We start from the raw sequence: 7,284 nt of genomic DNA on the forward strand, positions 1-7,284 counted from the left end.
AAAGAAAGAAAGAAAGAAAGAAAGAAAGAAAGAAAGAAAGAAAGAAAAGGAAGAAAGGAGAAAATAAGTAAATACTGTTTCTCAAACTTTTATTTACATTTATTTGCCATGCATGCATATTGTACCCTTGTACACATGCATTATACTGTGCATGTGCCAATTTCAGGAAAAAATGTGGGTTGTTCAATTCCTGGGAGTGAACTCATGTCATCACGCTTGATATCTTTACCTTCTGAAGACTTTGTTCTCAGACAGGGATTACTATAATCATGCTGGTCTTAAATTGGGCTGTCTAGCTAAAGATGTTCTTGAATAGGATATCTTTTGCCTCCATCACTACCTAAGACTAAAGAGTTGCCTTACCACACCCTGGAGGGTTTTTTTTTTTTTTTTTAAATTTGTGTTTAAAGGGTATCTGTCTACTGGGCTTTTAGGTTATAAGATATTCTGTGGCACATTTAATTATAACAAATGTGAAAAGCGAAAATCAAATTTGATGTGAAGCTTTTCTAGAAAAAGAAGGAGAGAAGGGTGAAAGGTTATAGAAAGATTGCCCTCATTTACCTGATTCCAAAGTTTGACTGGTGGTTGGGATGAATCTCCATCCTTGATATAACTCCTGCTTAGACTGAGCAAGGCTCAGGATTTCATCTCTATCAGCATTAAAACAAAAGCCCCACCTTAGCACTTGGGAGGTTGAATGAAACAACAATGCTTCAAGTTTAGGGCAAGCCTGGGCTGTCAGTATACATTGGAGTCCCTTGGTATCCTTTGCTATGGTATGAAACTGTCGAAAGATCTAAAGTCAGCTTAGTGGTTCATGACTTTAATCATAGCACTAGGGAAACAGAGACAGGTGAATCTATGTGTGTACAAGGCCGGCCTGGTTCTATGTAATGAGTTCCAAGATAATCAGAACTACATAATAAGACCCTGTCTTGAAAAAAAAAAAAACAAAAATAAAACTAAACAAACAACCCAAACAGGAGCTAGGCACATAGCTCTTTGTAGAGTGCTTGCTTTTCATGCTTGAGGCTCTAGGCTCCATCCCCAACATGATTCCTGGGGAACAACTTGATACAAGTAGTTGGTGATGCCACCTGATACCATGTGAGGTCATGGCCTGTGCTTCACCATCATTCATGTTTGAATCTGTGGCCCAGAAACAGCAGAGGGTCTGTTACCACCAAAGGTTATGAAGAAGTTTCTTGTCTGGCCTGGGGCAATGTTGATGTCTGAGGGCTGTGTGGAGTTGGCCACGCGCCTCACTGGCTGCATACTTGGTAGAGCAGGTTGAACCTCACCCAGGAAGCACAACAGAGCTGGCTCTTGTTGTAGGTACCAGAGAGCTGGCCCCAATGGCATAAGTATGGGAGAACTGTCAGGCAGAGAAACTCAGGAACCACCCAGGCCCCTACCCAGGGTTTTGAGTTGGACCCAACATTTAGCCCAACTATGAAGGGGCTGATCCTCCAGAAACAAAGCTGCAAAATCTCCATGACACAGGCAACAACAGGATGTGACAGAAGAGTCCCAGTGAGGACCCAGCATTATTAAAACAGAAGCCAGACCACTCACACACAGTAATGATCATTTCCAAGAAAAGCTGTTTGAACAAAAGTGTATACTGTAGAACACACTGCAGCTTCTACAGCAAGATTTTGTTATTGTTATTGTCATCTGTTTTCTTTTGGGAGAGGTTGCAAGGGTAGAGCGCAGATATTCAGGGATGGGTAGATGAGTGGGATGGGGATGCATGACGTGAAATTCACGATGAATCAATAAAAAGTTTAAAAAAGAAAGAAGTTGAATGGGACTTCCTGCCTGGTTCAAGATCTCCAGTTTCTCAGTCCTGAACCTCAAGAACACCTTCTTCTCTACCTTTCTCATCACGAAATCACAGAACATCTTTACTTTCATCTGGACTGATCTTGACACCCATATCTCTACTGAACACACCTAGCCTGTCCTACTCCAGGGGTTCCCCACAACCCATACCTGTTTGGTCAGGCACGGGCCTCAGATCTATTCTCTTTTGATCTACCCAAACTAAACTTATGCAAAATGTAGTTGACCTTCTCCTCTGCAGTCTATCCCTACTAATTAGCCAAACTGACACCTCTGTTCTTCTAAATTTCTTGTCTAGCTGGGGCTACAGTTCTTTGTTTAAGGTGCAACTGTTCACCCTTCAGGTCACCTACTTGGGCCTATTATCTCAATTCATGAAACCATTACCTTTGATAGAAAACACCTAATCCAGTCCCTTGTGGCCTACACTACAAAAAAAAAAAAAAAAAAAAAAAAAAAAAAAGAGATTTTAATCATTCCTAGGTATAGGTGACTTCTTACACTCCTAGATCCCCTTTTTTTTCCTTGCCCACAGAAAAAAAGAGATATGCCCTTGGAGCCCTATACCACCAACTGCAACCTTCCTTTGCACCTGTGGCATACCTGTCAAAGAAATTAGACTTTACTACCCAGCAATGGGCACCCAGCACACAGGCTTTAGCAGCTTCTAAACTCCTTATTTACAAACTTTTGGCTCATCTGCCACTATCTTTCCCTACCACAACTTGTCCCATCTCTTAAGGGAGAGAGGCTTATAAATTCTATCTCCCTCCTGGGTTCTCTCTCTCCAGGTGGCACTAGCAGAAGATGGTACACTTACTTTGTAATCATGCCAATCTCTCAATATCTAAAATATTTTTAACTACCCATCTTCTTGCACTGACCTTAGAAGAACTACTACCCGATCCCTCACATATACAGAAGGCCTCAGGCTCTCCTTACCTAGCACACAGAAGGCAGCTCCTTTCTACATAAAGGGGGCCAAAAGCAGGCTTTGCTATAATGCCCAATACTGAGGTGGTGGACACACAGGCCCTCCTGGTCCACAATCAACAGGCTAAATAACTCTCACCATGCCTTCCAACTGGCACAAGAACAATGCCTAAATGTCTACAGAGACTCCAAATACGCATTTCACATCCTCGTGTTTCACAATGCCATCTGGAGTGTGAACCACAAACAATACGAGGATCAATCACCAACTCAAACCAAATTATGGCCGTGCTAAAAGCCACTGCTCTCCCCACGACTACAGGAATTGTGCACTGCTGGTCCCAAGAGAGTCACAATTCCATCATCTCTAAGGGAAATATATGAACTGACGAGGAGGCTCTAGCTGCAGCACTTGGGAGGTATAGACCTGTCTCACCCACTGCAGAACATCCTTGCATTACCACTCACATCCCCATTATCACCCCTCCACACTCAAAAACTTCTATCTAAACCAGCTCTTTCATCCTAATAGGCAAGCCTTGTCTCATTTTATTAAGGTCCACCTGTAGCCCACCTCTGAGGATTTATATTTCTTAAAGGCTGTTTCTGCCTCTTATAAAAACTGTCAAATATGAGATCCCAATTTGATAGCATAGTTCCTTTTCCTACTCACCAGGCCAGAGGCTCTCTCCCTACAAATGACTGGCAGCATGACTTTACCACATGCCCACAGTTAAATACGTTAGGTTCCTTCTGGTCTTGCTGGGCACCCTCTCAGGGTGAGTGGAGACCCTGCCACAACCAACAAAGGCTCAAGGCAGTCTCTGACCTTTTCCTCAGAAGATCAATCTCTACCTCCTCCGAGTCAGACAATAGCCCTAAATTCAACTACCAGATTTCCCAAACTCTATCCAAAGCCCTCAACATTCCCTGACATTTTCATATTCCATATCATTTCCAGTACTTGGTAAACATAAGATAAACTAATGGATATTCACAAAATATCTTTGTAGAACTCTCAAAAGAACTTCACCTCAATTGGGTAAAATTCCTACCACTGTCCCTTCTCAGGCTAAGGGCTCACTCCAAGTGGCCTCTTTCCATCTAATCATTTGAGCACATGCATGGAGAATTGGTTCTGGCCCCATCTTTCACCCTTCCCTAATCACATACTCACTCCCTTACTCTGCCATCTCTGTTCCCTCCTATGAGACATTACTGACCACTCCCTTACCCCGCCATAGGCCAACTCCTGTCCGTGCCCAGTCAACACTGGGGACCAGGTCTGGTACAGTAATTTTTATTCCACTGAATCAGCTGTAGCCTTGGAGACCTCCTGCCTCCATCTGCTAATCTGGGCCTAATGCTGGAAGCTTCTATTCTTTGTAAAATCTACTCTAGGTCTAGAATGTTTTCAGCCTCTGTGACTTACTCCTGAAAAAGCTCACCCTTTCTATTCTTTTCTGAACTCTGGCTGGCTGGTTCTGACTCAAACTCCCCTCCAAGGTGATTAATTCAACCTGGATTCTCTGTTTTTCACTGAATTATTCTGCTTGGCCTAAAACTAACTCTAGCAATCTAGTCTGGCTCCTTCTCATGTGCTGGCTCATTCTGTCTTCACCTTTGTCTAGCTGTTCTCTCTTCAACGTCTCTCTGTAAAATTGTCAGAGTAAAAACTGCTTCTGAATTCCACAAAGTGAACTGCCATGAACTCAACTTCACTGCACGGCCTTTCAACTGACTCACCTGAACTTCTGAAAGAACTCAGAGATCTGCTTGCCTCTGTCTCCTGGGATTAAAGGTGGGTCTGTAATTCCAGCCAGGGGAGCCATGAGGCTAGATTAAAATTCCTCTACACCGGTCCTTTGATCAATCTGGACCAATGTCCCTCATGCCTTTATTGTAAATGCCATGACCCCTTCAAGTTAATTCTTGTAATATGCACAGCTGCTAAGCTCACTGGATTCACCTCTCTTGGCTCAAGCCCTTTACTCCTTTGCGTAAAGATAACTTCCCCTCCTACAAATCAACCCCAACAGGCCCTGTTCCCTTTCAGAGGACACTGATATCAACCACCTTGTGTCTAGTTCCAGAAGAATGAGGCTTCATCCCAGTAGCCATGCTGGACTCTACTGGATTGGACATAGACTTTTGCTCCCCACCTTCTTGTCCACTTCTGTTCAGAATAACTCTTACATATGGAGATTCACAATTCAAAAAATGCTCACTTGTAACAAATAGTCCCTCCAAATAGGGTTAGGAAATTGTTCCAAAGCAGGCTGTTAGGAGCCAATTACAATTCCTATCGCCCCTTTATCCACCCCTTCTCCTTCATTTATTTACCTTTTTGCTAACTTCCTCTATGACCAGACAGATGATGACAGTAAAGAGTGGTCAAACAGACATGGAGGCTGCCTCTACAGGTCTTGCCAATACCATCTGCCATATGTGCATCCTCGCTCTGATTCTCTCCACCACCGACAGAAAGAGGCCCTTTACATCTGCATCATGGACCCATGGGATCCCAGGTGGGAAATCAGTGTTGTTGGTAAGCTCTACCATTTCCTCAATCCCTGGCTCCTGTAAAGCATGACTGAAACCAAGAGAAAATATGTTCCTGATTACTCCACCCCTGAAGACAGGGGAGCCAGAAGAGGTGATTCAACACCCCCCCCCCAAGGTCATTACTTCTTTAACATCTCCTCTCCTAAATAATTCTGACCTTGGCCTACCTTCCTTTAATAGCACCTAACCCGGCCCCTTTGGGGATTGCTGTCTGTTCTTCCTCCTGGTACTAATTCACAACTGCTGCTTCCAGTTTCTCTCATAACCTTGTCAAATAAACTTGCCTTGCCATTCACCAACAGACCCAAGTCCAGTGTTGCCACAACTCTCTACCATTGTCCTATCACCCTCTTTGGCGTGGCAAACTGCTTTAAGGGACACATATTGTAGGAGTGTTAAATTTCTTAGACTGCAACAAAACCTTAATCTTTGACAACCCAGTACTGTACCATCCATAATACCTCAATACTTTGTGGTACTCAAGTCTACCATCACTACCTGCTAATTTGCACACTAGCATTTCTCTTCCTCAAGTTGGGGGTGATACATGGAGAAGGGCCCTTACCGATTCCAGTGTGGACTCAATAAGCTGCCCAAAATAATACAAGAGCAGTTCAAATCTTGCCCAATTTGGCTGTCGCAAAAATAACTGTGGGTGTCACCACTGGGATAGCAGGACTGACCACATCTTCCCAGGTCATCCAGGACCTCCAACAGGTGTCCCAAACCACAGTCACACTTCTAGGACAAATTGACTCCTTGGCCAAAGTGGTACTCAAACTGACAGAAAACAGATCTTCTTACAGCTGAAAAAGGTAGCCTTTGACCTTTCCTCTAAGAGGAAAGCTGCTTCTATGTCAGCCAATTGGACACAGTAAAGAACAAAATTCAACAACTTCAAACTTATAAAATGTAAGGAAAAATTCAATGCCTCCAGCCCCTGGGCCTTTGAGAACCCTTTATGGAAGTGGGTATGTCCCTTCCTGATGCCCCCTCCTCAACTTCCTGCTTTTACTAACTACATCATGTTATTGATTTCTTATCTATGTTTTTCCAATGAGAATTTCAAAAAAAAATCTCTAATCAAACAATCAGTTGTTATAGAACTACCAAATGCTAGCCACAGAGTTGGAGACTCATGACTACCAAATATGACCTGATGATTAGGATCAACAAGGCCCAAAAGATGTTGCCTCCAACAGACTGCAGGAAGCAGTCTAACGAGCGCAGAACCTCATTCATACCTCACAAGTCATGCCTAAATATTTCCTCATATTTCATAATAGAGGGAGAAATGTTGAAAATACCCAAGTCCACCTTCAGTAACCCACTGACAGCAGCCACATCATCACCAGCCACCAAAAGGTAACACATGTCAACTGTCACTACAAGTAGTGTATTCTCCCTATGCACAAGCGCTATACCCCTTTGTAAAAAGCAAGTGCCTTCATGGCCTATCCTCTTTTTTCCCTTCCATCTTAATTCAGAGACAGCCTCTGTGTACAACCCCTTTTGAGTTAATGTCCTTGTGGACTGTATACAGTTTACCCTTGTTCATTCAAATGTGCATTTCTCGACTCCACTGTCTTTCAATCCGGATATTGTATTGTTAAGTATAATCCCAAAACAAAAAGCATTCTGTTTTTTTCCCCCCTATTCAGACAATTAAAAAAATATTGTGTGTATCTGTGTGATACATGTGGGTGATATGTGTGTCAGGACAGGTAAAATAGTTGAGAGTTTGAAGATCAGAAGGCAGCATGCAGGAGTCAATTTCTCTTGCCACCAAGGGTTCTTGAGATCAAACTCAGGTCATTAAGCTTGCATACCAAGCATTTTTCCTACAGACACATCTCATCTATTCGGTTGAATTCTGGCCCCAAAAGGTCTCCTTTCTTTCTTTCTTTCTTTCTTTCTTTCTTTCTTTCTTTCTTTCTT

The 7,284-nt window shown here is 43.1% G+C and overlaps 1 pseudogene; it reads right to left on the reverse strand.

Annotated features, from left to right (window-relative positions):
• LOC129684587 (zinc finger protein 14-like) overlaps positions 1–7,284 on the reverse strand; it is a 77,625-nt pseudogene that overhangs the window by 64,922 nt on the left and 5,419 nt on the right.

The sequence above is a fragment of the Psammomys obesus genome, unplaced genomic scaffold (assembly GCF_907164565.1).
Source record: "Psammomys obesus unplaced genomic scaffold, mPsaObe1.curated_primary_1811, whole genome shotgun sequence".
NCBI lineage: Eukaryota > Metazoa > Chordata > Mammalia > Rodentia > Muridae > Psammomys > Psammomys obesus.